Genomic DNA, 12,990 nt, shown 5'->3' on the forward strand with positions numbered 1-12,990 from the left:
GATGTGTAAATGTAACCGAGACAGCACAATGTCTCACTTCTCTCCTACAAGCTCCTGCCGAGTCCTTCCCATCTGCCCTGGAGCCTCAGCAAGCTCGCTCACCGGGCTCTTATCCGTTCTTGCCCGCTGCTTACAACCTGCACTCTTCTCCCAATAGCAGTGTGCAGAAGACAGCACACTCCTGTGTGAGCCCAGCCCCGCCAGCTGCTCCTGCTCTGATACCCGATGTAGGCAGGGCATACCCAGAAGTGATGAAGGAACACAAGCAGGTAAACAGGCACTGTAGGCGAGCGTATTTGTAAGCTGTCAGGCTGCACATGTGCGCGCATTCTAGCTAAGTCCTGGCCATCTAACTGGTCCAGACCAGATGCTCTGGCCTTTGGCCTGTGTCCCAAACCTGACCCTGCCCTTTATCCAGAGCTGACTGAAGCCGAAGCCGAAGACACCTGACTCCAATCTGCTGTCACCTGACTGACCGGCTGCTAATGGCTTCTCCCAGTATCCGAGCTATCATATAGACAATAAATCAGAAGATGAAAATGATTGAATTGGAACATTTTGTAGGGTCAGAGCTGGGACAGCCATGTTGGTCCGTTTCAAGGACCAGAATCCAACAAAGCAAGAGGAGCTGGAAAGAAAGACAGACACAGGGGGGATCATCTGGGTCTCAGAACCTGAGAGGACAACAGAGTCCCCAAACCACTTCCAGTTCCCAGGTCTTTGTCTTGTCCTTGGACATCTAGAAATTGCTGCTGGGCAAGTATACAAACTCTTCACTTTATCTGGAGTAGGGTTGGGCTTTGGGTGCCTGTTCCTTCCACAAACGTACTCTTTCATAGAGACCCTGGGCCATAGCACAAACAAGCTTAGCATGGGGTGGGGGGAGCACCTGCTAGGGCTGAGACGCTTGCTGATATAAGAGAAGAATCAAAGACTCTCCTCTGGCCCACAGCAAACTCTGAACTGACCATGGCAGGCTCCTTCCCAGGGCTAAACATGCCAAGATCCTGCGCTGGCTGAGGAGAGAGCAGGCAGAATTTCCAAAGAAGAAAGCCTTAGCTGACTGGCAGCTTACAGCTGGAGCTGAGGGTCAGTCCAGGAGGCCTCCCCATCCTCTGTGGAGACTGGCTGGCTCTGGAAGGCTGGGTCGTCTACCAAGCCAGGAGGTGGCCAAGCTTACAGCCGGCTGAAATGCAAACCAATCATAAGAGCAAAGGACATGAGCAGGAGAAAAGAGACCCCACCAACCTGAGACGCAGCCACTTAGAAGGAAAAAATTCCCGTCCAGGACTGAAAAATGGTTCAGATGGCGCTTGTTACAACGACTGGGAAACCCTGGAATTTTGTGGTTCTAATTTGTCTGCCTCAGAGGACCTTGTGTTTATTGGTTTTCTTCTGTAGGAGGCAGAGTCATCAATTTTGTAGGCCATTGTTGAAAGCTCTCTGGTTTCTGCACAGCACTTGAAGCAAAAGAATTGAACCGGCCGTTTCCAGGCTGGGCTGCACCCTAAGCGTAGAGCAGACATGACTGTCATGGCGGCGTCCACACATCTAACATTCACATTTTTCCATCCTGGAGACTGGAAACAGGGGAGGGAAGTGAGCGTTTATTCAGAACCATGCGCCCGTGTACATGCCACGGCAGAAGTACGCAGGGTAGAGACAACTTTCTGGAATTGATCTCCGCTTTCCACCTTTACTCAGATTCCAGGGGTCAAACTCAGGCTTTCCCAACAGCCATCTTGACTACCTCCAGTTTAATTCTTAAGACAGGGTCTCCCGCTGAACCTGGAGCTCGCGGATGGGGCTGAGAGTGGGAAAACTTGCTCTTTGGTCCTGAGGGAGACGCCGCATCTCCAAAGGCGAGAAGCACATGAGCCTTTTACTTGGAAGAGGAAACTTGAAAAGGCAGTCCAGAACAAGGGGCAGTCAGCACAGCACTTGGACTTCACACACAGGAAGGTGAGAAGTCATCAGGAAACGATACTCAATAATGGGCTGTCGCAAAATGAATCTGTTCGTTCTTCGACAGTAGCCACATGATGTCATTCCATTACTTTCTGCTCCCAACCAAAAGAAAAAGAAAGAAGACCTCCTAGAAATGGAGTAATTGCCTCAAGATTTGAGTGTTCCAGCAAAATGTGGCCTTCTCTGGGTTATTACAGAACTCCTTATTTAGACAAGTGGGACCGTTCTAATGCTTATAACCTACAGACAATATAGAATGATCAGATCTGAAGGCTGTCACTGAGGTCCCTAAGCTATTCCTTCAGCCTCCACATCTCATCATCCCCACAGATGGACTGTGTCTATACCTGGAAATCGTGCATGCACACACACTCACTCACTCACCCACCAAATAAGTCACGCCCACAGCTCTCCGTACTTTGTTCTATTGGGAGGTCTGTCACTGATGCTTTCTGGAGCAGTGACATATGAAAAGGTGGTCAGCTCAGGCAAGTCACGGCTGAGCAAGATCCATACGACTTTGTCCACAGAGCTTACTGACTTGTGGGTGGGATAAATAACTGGACAGAATCCACAGATGTAATTAGCTCCTAGAATTGCTGGAAACTGGCATACCCTCCCCTTCCCTTCCCCCACTCACCACCACCTTCCTAGGGACCGGTCACCAGAGAGCTGGCAGCGACCTTGGGATTGCTCTGAGCAAAGTCGCACACTGTTTGCTTCCTTTCCACTTTCATTCTAAAAATTCCCTTTTGTTCCCTGCGACTGTAGGAGAGGCCGAAATTGAAGTGAGGTTAGAGGAGAAGTTATTATTGTTGAAATAAAGGCAAGATCAGCTGGTGGCGCCCTTCCAGCAACGATAAAATGTGACCACACTTTAATGTAAGGAAACACATAAATAAACACCTGATAAAATATCACACTTACGGAAAACTTTAAATTAAATTCATAGTAAATCCATTTAACACTCTATTTTTTTTTAATTTTTTTCTTTTTTTTTTTTTTTTTTTTTTTGGTTTTTCGAGGCAAGGTTTCTCTGTGGTTTTGGAGCCTGTCCTGGAACTAGCTCTTGTAGACCAGGCTTTTCTCGAACTCACAGAGATCCGCCTGCCTGAAGAATCCTAGTAGGAAGGCATCCCAAAGAGCTCCTCCAGCAACTATGCCAGAAAAATCTTTACTTAGAAAGATGAAATGTACCTTATTTCTGATCAGATGTCAGATCATCTAAAGTCAAATAAATAAGAAACAAACACAATTCTAGTCTAATATGGGGAATGCTGGACTAGCGTAAATGATTTCATAAATAGGCTTCATCCGCCCCCTGCTGGACCTCAGGAGAATAACAGGCCTTCCTGGCGCCCAGAAAAAGAGAGAAGGTGTTTGGCAGGTTACCGGCCTCCTAAGTGGGAAAGCAAAGTCCCTGAGAGTATTCCAGCGTGAAGCATGGCATCTGATACACTCTTAACATATGTGCTGGAAGAATGAATCACCAAGGAGGAAAGCCATGCTTCCAAACCTGAGCAGGCGTGGTGATGCCAAGAGTCACGAGCTCAAAAGTAAAACTTGCAACTATTTCACAATGTTCTAGTCATACATGTTTGAAGATAACTTGGTGCCGCATGCATTGTCATTTGGACACCAATCTAGAACAATCTTCGAATAATTCCTCTGCAAACTAGTTCAATTATAGAACATTCGGACTTGCAGAACTGAAGAGATGGCTCAGCGGTTAAAAGCACCGGCTGCTCTCGTAGAGCACCTGGGTTCAATTCCCAGCACCCACACAGCAGCTCACACCTGTCTGTAATTCCAGTTCCAGGGTACCCATCATCCATGGAAAATTACCAATATACATAAAATAAAGATAACATTTTTTAAGAAAAGAACATTCAGACTTAAAAGATCGAAGTGAAGTTTTTCCCATCTTTGGGTATTTTTCCAAGCCCAGTGGTAAGACTGGAAATAAACACAAGCCGTGTGCTGCACACCTCAGAAAGGCACTCAGCATATCTCCTCTCACAATCGCGTTTCCAAATCTGCCTCTTTCCATCCAGCTCAAGGTCTTCGCTGCTGGCCTGGATGGTTTTGGTCATGTGGTAACGTGAACTTTCCATTCTTTCCTCTCCTCGAATCCATTCTCATCACCATAGTCACACTGGCCCAGTTAAAATATGAGCAGCTCTGCTCCACTCTCTGCTCCACTCTCTGCTCCACTTGCCCTAATGTCTCCTAATTCCCCAATGAGTGACCCAAGCCTGAAAGACCTACATGGCCTGGGCTCCTAACCATCTCCTCCTATTCTAACCCTCAGTGACCAACACTCCCAATCATAACTGCATCCTAGATATGCCTTGAAAATGGTACCCACCCTCAGCATCAGCACCAGCCAGAACATCAGTGAGCAACCCCTCACCTTTCTCTCTTTGCTCATCTAACACTTTCTGGGTGAAGCCCACCCTCCATCCCGTTTCTAATAGAACACTCTCTCCAGGGACACAGACTCATCTCATTCTGTGTTTTCTATAGAGCTATCACATTCTAACAAACCATAAACTTTGCTGGTACATTTGCTGCTGTATGACTTTCCTAGAGGCATCCCTTCCTCTGTTGCTCACTGACATCCCTATAACAATCAGGCCTATAACGACCACCCAATAAATGATTGTGGAGTAAATAAACTGACCAAAAGGGATTTCTACAATTGCTCTACTCACCCTTAATAGCCCTCTTCCTTGGCCTGGCTGGATGACACCATATCACACAGGTATTTCTGTATGACATGTTACATATTAAGGTTTGTGAAATGACTAAATTGAACGAGTGAATTAATACTGTTTCTACAACTGCTACATTATTACTGCCACCACCATCACCACCGGTGCCACTGGTCCCACAAGCGTGTGGTATTGCCGCAGCCTCTTTCCTGGCTCTGGGCGGTTTACTGTCTTCACCCTGAGAATTGTGCCTGGGCAAGGAGTGAACCAGAGAGCAGGCAGTTAGTGCGTGAAGAACACAATGTCTCCTTGGGTTCCAGCTAGAATTCCGTGAATGCAATTTTATTTTTGAAATGGCAAGAGGACAGTGTAAAAAACAAAACTGTATTGAGGGTTTTCATTCATTCCTACGTTAAAGCCTTCCCTGGCAGATGTTCATTCTAGATGTGTAACTCTTGAATAAGACAGAAGAAAGATGAAGTCCTTTTAATCTTGCAGGCTATGAGTGATGTGCGGAGCCTGTGACAGACAACAGGGCAATGCTTATGAATATTAAACTTAGTCTTTTGCAGCAAGCAGGTCAGGGATTTTATAAAAAATATTTATGAGACAACAGGGAAAATTTAGATGAGGAGTGGATATTAGATATTAAGAATCGTTTTCCTTTGGGAATGACAAGAGTATTGTGCTTGCTAAAAATTATGGTCTTATTTTACAATGCATGTGGAAACACTTATGACTGAAATGATATAATAGCCGAGATTGCCTTCGAAGTAAATCTACTGTGAGATGAGCGGAAGTGCACACGTGAAAACAATTTGGCTGTGTGGCATGCCGTTTCAGCTGAGTGATGGACCAAGGGGAATTAATTCACTGTACTGCTCTGTTGTGTTTGGGATTTTTCATAAGATGTCTTTCATCCCTTTATGAAAGTCTTTACCAAGTTCTCATTTGATATCGCATACTTAGCACCACTGTTCTCCAACCAGGGAAAAAAGAATAATCCATAGGCACACAACAACACAACGCACACAACAGCACAACCAGCATGAGACCTGACATTCATCCCGCATGACCACTCGCCCCGTCTAAGAGCCAGCGTTACTGGGCAGTACCACCAGAGGAAGGGCCGGCGTTACTGGGCAGTACCACCAGAGGAAGGGCCGGCGTCACTGGGCAGTACCACCAGAGGAAGGGCCGGCGTCACTGGGCAGTACCACCAGAGGAAGGGCCGGCGTTACTGGGCAGTACCACCAGAGGAAGGGCCGGCGTCACTGGGCAGTACCACCAGAGGAAGGGCCGGCGTCACTGGGCGGTACCACCAGAGGAAGGGCCGGCGTTACTGGGCAGTACCACCAGAGGAAGAGCCGGCGTCACTGGGCAGTACCACCAGAGGAAGAGCCGGCGTCACTGGGCAGTACCACCAGAGGAAGGGCCGGCGTTACTGGGCAGTACCACCAGAGAAAGGGCCGGCGTACTGGGCAGTACCACCAGAGGCAAACTGAGGTAAAACTGACCGGAACTCTGCCTTTTTTCCATTGTCCTCAAGGCCTCTACTTTGCCACTCTTCTCTACTGCTTGTCTACAATGTTCATGGAAAGATTTGAAAGCAAGGGCTGGAAGGATGGTATGGCTCTCAATGCCTCACACGGCTCTTGCAGAAGACTCAGTTTGGTTCACAAGTGTCTGAAATTGCAGCTTCAGGGGATCCTATGCTTCTGGCCTTCATGGGCACCTACACACTGTGAGGATCTCCGTGACCACCCCAGTCAGTAAATAAAGATCCACAGGAGGCAAGAAGAAGGCGGTTTCGTTCAACACAACTAAATAGCCAGTGTTGGCTCAAACTTAGGAGTCTGTCCCCAAGTAGTCGATTTTAGATATGTTTAAGCATAGCACAATTTGCTGAAAATTCTTCCTGGTGATAATTAACTCAATCCAAGTGCATAATAAAGCTTAAGATATGACTAATTAAAAACTCTTTATGATGTAAATATGGCACCTTCCATAAAGATGGGCTCTGTAAATTAACAAGCTCACCATAAGGGTATGGGAGAGGATCTGCTAAGATCTTGGCCACACAGAAAGACCAAAAGTCATACTATTAACCGTGTCCACTCGCCACCCTCTGGGTGGGAAACATCCTTGCTTTTGAAGGGACAACTATTCCGTGTGCCTTACTGCTTACCTGTGAGGACAAGGGCCTCAGTCCCTGCCACAACACAAGTGTTCATACTAAACACATCTGCAAAGATTGAAAATAATTTTTAAAGGCATGAAAGAGTCTCAGTTCATCTATGGACAGGACCTTTGAGCAACATTTACAAGACACTTTGGGGCACGTGCGATTCTTTTTCAATGCCAATTAATCAGATCCACTCACTTCTCGGGGTCTCTCCAGGTTTTGTTCATTAAGATATTTACATGTTTGCTGTAACCAACAGCCTCTACTGCTGGAACGTACGTTTAAAAACTGAGATACATTTGAAAAACCCAGAAAGTTAATATTTGTGTATTATGTTCCCACTTGTCCCAGGTACTGTTCTGAGGGCTAGAAAAACAACTGCAAACCAAGACAGCCCTGCCTTTTAGAGAGAAGTAAACTCAAAGACATATAATAGTAAGTGTGGAGTGTAAGGACTGCAGTTAATATTGTATTATCGTTTGGCAAAATGGCTGGCTTAGTGAGTATAGGTGCTTGCCAACAAGCCTAAGAAAGACCAGATTCAGTTACCCATTGTCATGTGGTAGAAGAGAACTAACTCCTGCAGGCTGCCCTTTGATCTCCACGTAGTCACTGCATCACGTGTTCCCGCAAGCACGCATGGGCACACAGAGACAGAGAGGAGACAGAGAGAAATAAATGAAGAAATAATATCACGTGCTGGAAATTCCCTGAGCTCATTTTAGCAGCCTTACCATCACACACACAACAACAGTCATGTAAGATAACAGACACTGATTTGGTTGGCTGTAATAATCCCTGTGTATAGGAGAAAAACAATGTGTTGTACGGCTCAGAAGTCTGAGACCGGCTGGTTGGACTAATAAGGGCTGGGTTGCTCAGTCCACTTGTCTCCAAACCCCCTTCATGGTGGCCTGCAACACTCCTGTTCCCCAGCTCTCTGAGCCTGCCTTGCCACCTTACTGGATCCCTCATTAAGAGATTGGCTAAGTTTTGATATGTTGATCACGTGTTTTTGTAGGACAGTCATATTTTGAAGGCTATGTTTCCCCAGCAGCCTGGACCTCAGTTGATTTATAAAATGTAGCCAGTGCCCTTTTCCTTGCATTCAAAAGGTGATGAAAGAAGACGGAGCATTATTTTAAAAAGTCTCATGCCATTTTTGAACACATCTCTAAATAAGATTGTGATGATTGACTGTGCTCTTCATTCCTTAAGGGAAGTATTTAAGGGAGAGATCCAGTCCAGTGCTTGTGAAAGGGGAAGTGGGCACAGCCATGAAATAACATCTAGAGTTGAGAACACATCTATAATCTGGGAGGCAATCCTGACTTTTAAACAGAAGTGCACTTCAACCTCCTGTCGATACTCATCCTTCCTCACAGGGGCTCCACGCCTCCCACAGGGAAGTAACAGAACACAAGATCATTTCAGATGACAACGCAGAAAGTTTCCCGAAAGCCGGGCGATGGTGGCGCATGCCTTTAATCCCAGCACTCGGGAGGCAGAGGCAGGCGGATCTCTGTGAGTTCAAGGCCAGCCTGGTCTACTCTACAGAGCGAGTTCCAGGACAGGCTCCAAAGCTACAGAGAAACCCTGTCTCGAAAAACAAAAAAAAAAAAAAAAAAGAAAAAAAGAAAGAAAGTTTCCCGAAAGCAGACAGCAGAAATCTCTAATCCTGCTACTAGGAAACACTTCCCCACCACTAGATCTAACAGCTGAGAGGGTTTGTGTTCATTATGTATATGGGTGGAGCCTGAGAACACGCATCTACAAATACTCCATGGGAGTTGAATAAGATTAAAATTAGGGCTGGAGAGATGGCTCAGCGGCTAAGAGCACTGGCTGCTCTTCCAGAGATCCTGAATTCAATTCCCAGCAACCACATGGTGGATCACAACCATCTACAATGAGATCTGGTGCCCTCTTCTGGACTGCAGGCATACATGGAGGCAGAACACTGTGTACGTGATAAATAAATAAAACCTTGAAAAAAAAAAAGCATGCTTCACTGCACCTGGCTTTTAAAAAAAAAAAAAGACTGAAATTGGACATGAACACATACTTTAGATAATACTATCTTAGAGTATTGGAGTTGCTTAACTATTCTGTTTAAAATTCATGCATGCATCTGTAACATCCAAATGTCACATCCCTCACAGGACCCACAAAGCCCTTCATCACCTGGCCCAGGCAGGTCTCTGCAACTTCATCTCCACCCCTATATCCATTTCTGCCCTTCAGTCACCCTACACTGCAATGTTTCGTTGAATTTTCTGTGGTCCTCCCTCATGTTGACACAGTTCTCTCCTCTGTGGCACTGTGGCTCTGCCTTTCAATTCCCAACTGCCTTGGTAAATGTGGTGACCTCCTTGAGCCTCAGGAGGCTGTATAGACGAAGGCGAGGCGTTAGAGAGAGTTCAATGGGATAAATGTTTACTGTATAAGCATTAGGTTCCAAGTTCAGATCCCCAGTACTTATATCAAAATTTGGACATGGCAGTCCACACCTGAGACAGGAAGATCCTGGGGGTAGTAAGGGGGTAGGAGGGAATGCTGGCCATTCATTTAAGCCAATCACTGAGCTCCAAATTCAGTGAAAGACCCTGTTTTTTTTTTTTTTTTTTTTTTTCCTTTTTTTATTTTATTTATTTATTTATTAAGGATTTCTGCCTCCTCCCCGCAACCGCCTCCCATTTCCCTCCCCCTCCCCCGATCAAGTCACCCTCCCTAATCTGCTCGAAGAGCAATCAGGGTTCCCTGACCTGTGGGAAGCCCAAGGACTGCCCACCTCTATCCAGGTCTCCTAAGGTGAGCATCTAAACTGCCTAGGCTCCCCCAAAGCCAGTACATGCAGTAGGATCAAAAACCCTCTGCGATTGTTCTTGAGTTCTCAGTATTCCTCATTGTCCTCTATATTCAGCCAGTCCGGATTTATCCCATGCTTTTTCAGACCCAGGCCAGCTGGCCTTGGTGAGTTCCCGATAGAACATCCCCATTGTCTCAGTGTGTGGGTGCACCCCTCGCGGTCCTGAGTTCCTTGCTCGTGCTCCGTCTCCTTCTGCTCCTGATTTGGACCTTGAGATTTCTGTCCCGTGCTCCTCTGTCTCTGTCTCCTTTCATCGCCTGATGAAGGTTAATATTTATGAGGATGCCTATGTGTTTGTCTTTGGGTTCACCTTCTTACTTAGCTTCTCTAGGAACATGCATTATAAGCCCAATGTCCTTTAGTTATGGCTCCAAAACAATAGAAAGCAATGGAGAAAGACACTCAAGTCACCCCTGCCTCCGCACCCCTACACACACACAGTAGAGACAAGCATACCCACCCCTGCCTCCGCACCCCTAAACACACACAGTAAAGATGAGCATGCCCACTCCTGCCTCTGTGTTGAAGGAGCTGCATTCCTACTGCCTCCCAGCTCCAGGCCACTGGCTAGCTTTACCAGAAATAATTACACGGAAACTGTATTCTTTTAAACACTGACTGGCCCATTATATCTAGCCTCTTCTTGGCTAACTCTCACATCTCGACTAATCCATTTCTAATAATCTGTGTAGCACAACGAGGCAGTAGCTTACCGGGAAGGATTCTAGCCTACGTCCATCTTGGGCCGGAGCTTCACCGCGTCTGCCCTGGAGAGGAGAGGCATGGCGATTGCCTCACTTCCTCCCAGCATTCTGTTCTGTCTACTCCACCTACCTAATTTTCTGACCTATCAGGGCAAAGGCAGCTTCTTTATTAACCAATGAAATCACCTACATCACCTCCACACCCCTACACACACACAGTAGAGACGAGCATACCTACTCTAGCGCTATGGCACCTGCCATAGACATAGTCTGAATGTTAACCATCACTCCTTCCAAGAACCAAGTGCTCTGTGCTAAGCAATGTAAGCATTGTCTATCATCTACAAGATGAATATAGCTAGGCCTTTATCCCAACAGATGGGCCTAGGAGCCAATTCCGGGTTATAGGCAGACATTCAGCAAGCTTATTAAATCATACTGATATACTAAAACCCTGAAGATAATCTAAATATTTGAGAAGTTTCACCTCTATCTCTTCCATAGCACTTTACCAGGCTTAAGTTAATGACTCAGTGCCCTTAGTACTTTGGTGTCAAGGGAGAAATATCTAACCTCTGGTATCTAGGAGCCAACAGTTACCAAATACCCAGCTAGCTCATCCACAGGGGCTGTTAGAGTTATAAAGAGAAAATAAGGTAGGCAGGAGAATGAGGTCAACTATTTTAGCCCATGTAAAAGTCTTCTGGGTGGGGTAGTGGTGGCATGTACCTTTAATCCCAACACTCGGGAGGCAGAGACAGATGGATCTCTGAGTTTGAGGCCAGCCTGGTCTACTGAGTGAGTTCTAGGACAGCCAGGGCTACACAGAGAAACCCTGTCGGGGGGAAGGGGGGCAGATCTGAACATTAAAACACAAGGGAGACTTGTTGGGAAGAAAATGGGTGGGAACGGGAGAAGATAATGGGGGTCTATGGTCAAAGTACATCATATATGTATGAAATCATGTAATAAAATAAGTGGGAGCAAGGTGTGTTAGCGCACACCTTTAATCCCAGCACTCGGAAGGCAGAGGTAGGCGGCCAACAGGGTCTACAGAGTGAGTTCCAGGACAGCCAAAGGTACACAGAGAAACCCTGTCTCAAAAAAATAAAATAAAAAATAAAGTGGGCTAACAGGAAATATTCTGAGCATTTACTATGTATAAATATTTGATACTGTAAGACAAAAAATAAAAGAGGATTCATTTCATTTCCTCTTAATCTAGGAACTTAATCTAGAAGGGTATCTTCCATAGACAAAAACGGTATCACCACGCTCCAAAATCCAGATAACATCCTTACAAAACCTAGTTAAAAATAGGCCTAACTTGGTAGCTTCTTAGAATGCACCTCTACAAAGAATTTAAAGGTCTGTTTATTGGTGTTTTGATACATTCTTACCACACCCTAAGATAACTGAAAAGTGAATATGGCTCCTACTTTAAAGTTGAGGAAACTGAGACTCAACTGTCCAGTAGCATTTGTGCAGGTTCACAAGGCTTGAGAACGGCATGCTGAGAAACAGTTCTAACTCTGACCCTGGATCACAGATGTCATGCAATCTTCATGCTCTGGGAGACTAAGCCAAGCCCGTTTAGGTGGTCACCCTTGCTGTTAGTGACTACAGATTTATGGATGTCTATGATGCCTAGTAATTACATAAAACATGTCAGAGACCAGCCTGGTCTACAGAGCTAGTTCCAGGACAGGCTCCAAAGCCGCAGAGAAACCCTGTCTCGAAAAACCAAAAAAAAAAAAAAAAAAAAAAATGTCAGAGAAAACTGTTCTTAACTCACAAAGCTCAATAGTAGAGCATTTGGTCCCGAGTCCCAACCTCAGCACCACTGGTGGGAGGGTGGGTGGAAGAGGGAAGAAGAGAACATTACAAACAAATTAGGAAAAGCAAAGCTATAGACAAGTTTCAAGAAGTATATTATTCAGCTGACCAAGCCATCAGCAGGTCAGAGGGTAATTTTCTATACCTCCCACAGATCACTAATCACTAATTTGTTCTCCTCCCCAGTCTGTGATAAGGAGAGCTATCATGAGAACACAACTCTTGGGCCATGTATGGTGGTGGCACACACTTTAAACCTCAGCATTCAGGAAACAGAGGCAGGTAGCTAGGAAGTGGAGGTCAGCCTGGTCTACATAGTGAATTTCAGGTCATCCAGAACTACATAGTGAGACCCTACCTCAAAAACAAAAAGTCCACTTTATATGAGAATCTATCGTGTATAGCCTAATCCTGGTTTCATGTCAAATAAAACCAACTGTAGATGTTAGACACATACATGCTGACAAGGTACCCATCCATGTAAGATGACCACACACACACACACATACACACACACGTTGTATTAGCAAAATCTTCAACCTAACTATTAGTAATTTGCATGTGTCCAAACAGCATGAGGACTGTTAGCCTCATCCTGATTCAGATTTCTTGTTTTTGAGACTGGATGTCACTAGGTAGCCCAGGCTAGCACCGAATTTTCAAGTTTCCTGCCTTGAGTCTTTTGAGTGCTGGCCTAGATCCGAGATTTTGTGC

Source organism: Microtus pennsylvanicus, chromosome 21 (genome assembly GCF_037038515.1).
Source record: "Microtus pennsylvanicus isolate mMicPen1 chromosome 21, mMicPen1.hap1, whole genome shotgun sequence".
Classification (NCBI taxonomy): Eukaryota; Metazoa; Chordata; class Mammalia; order Rodentia; family Cricetidae; genus Microtus; species Microtus pennsylvanicus.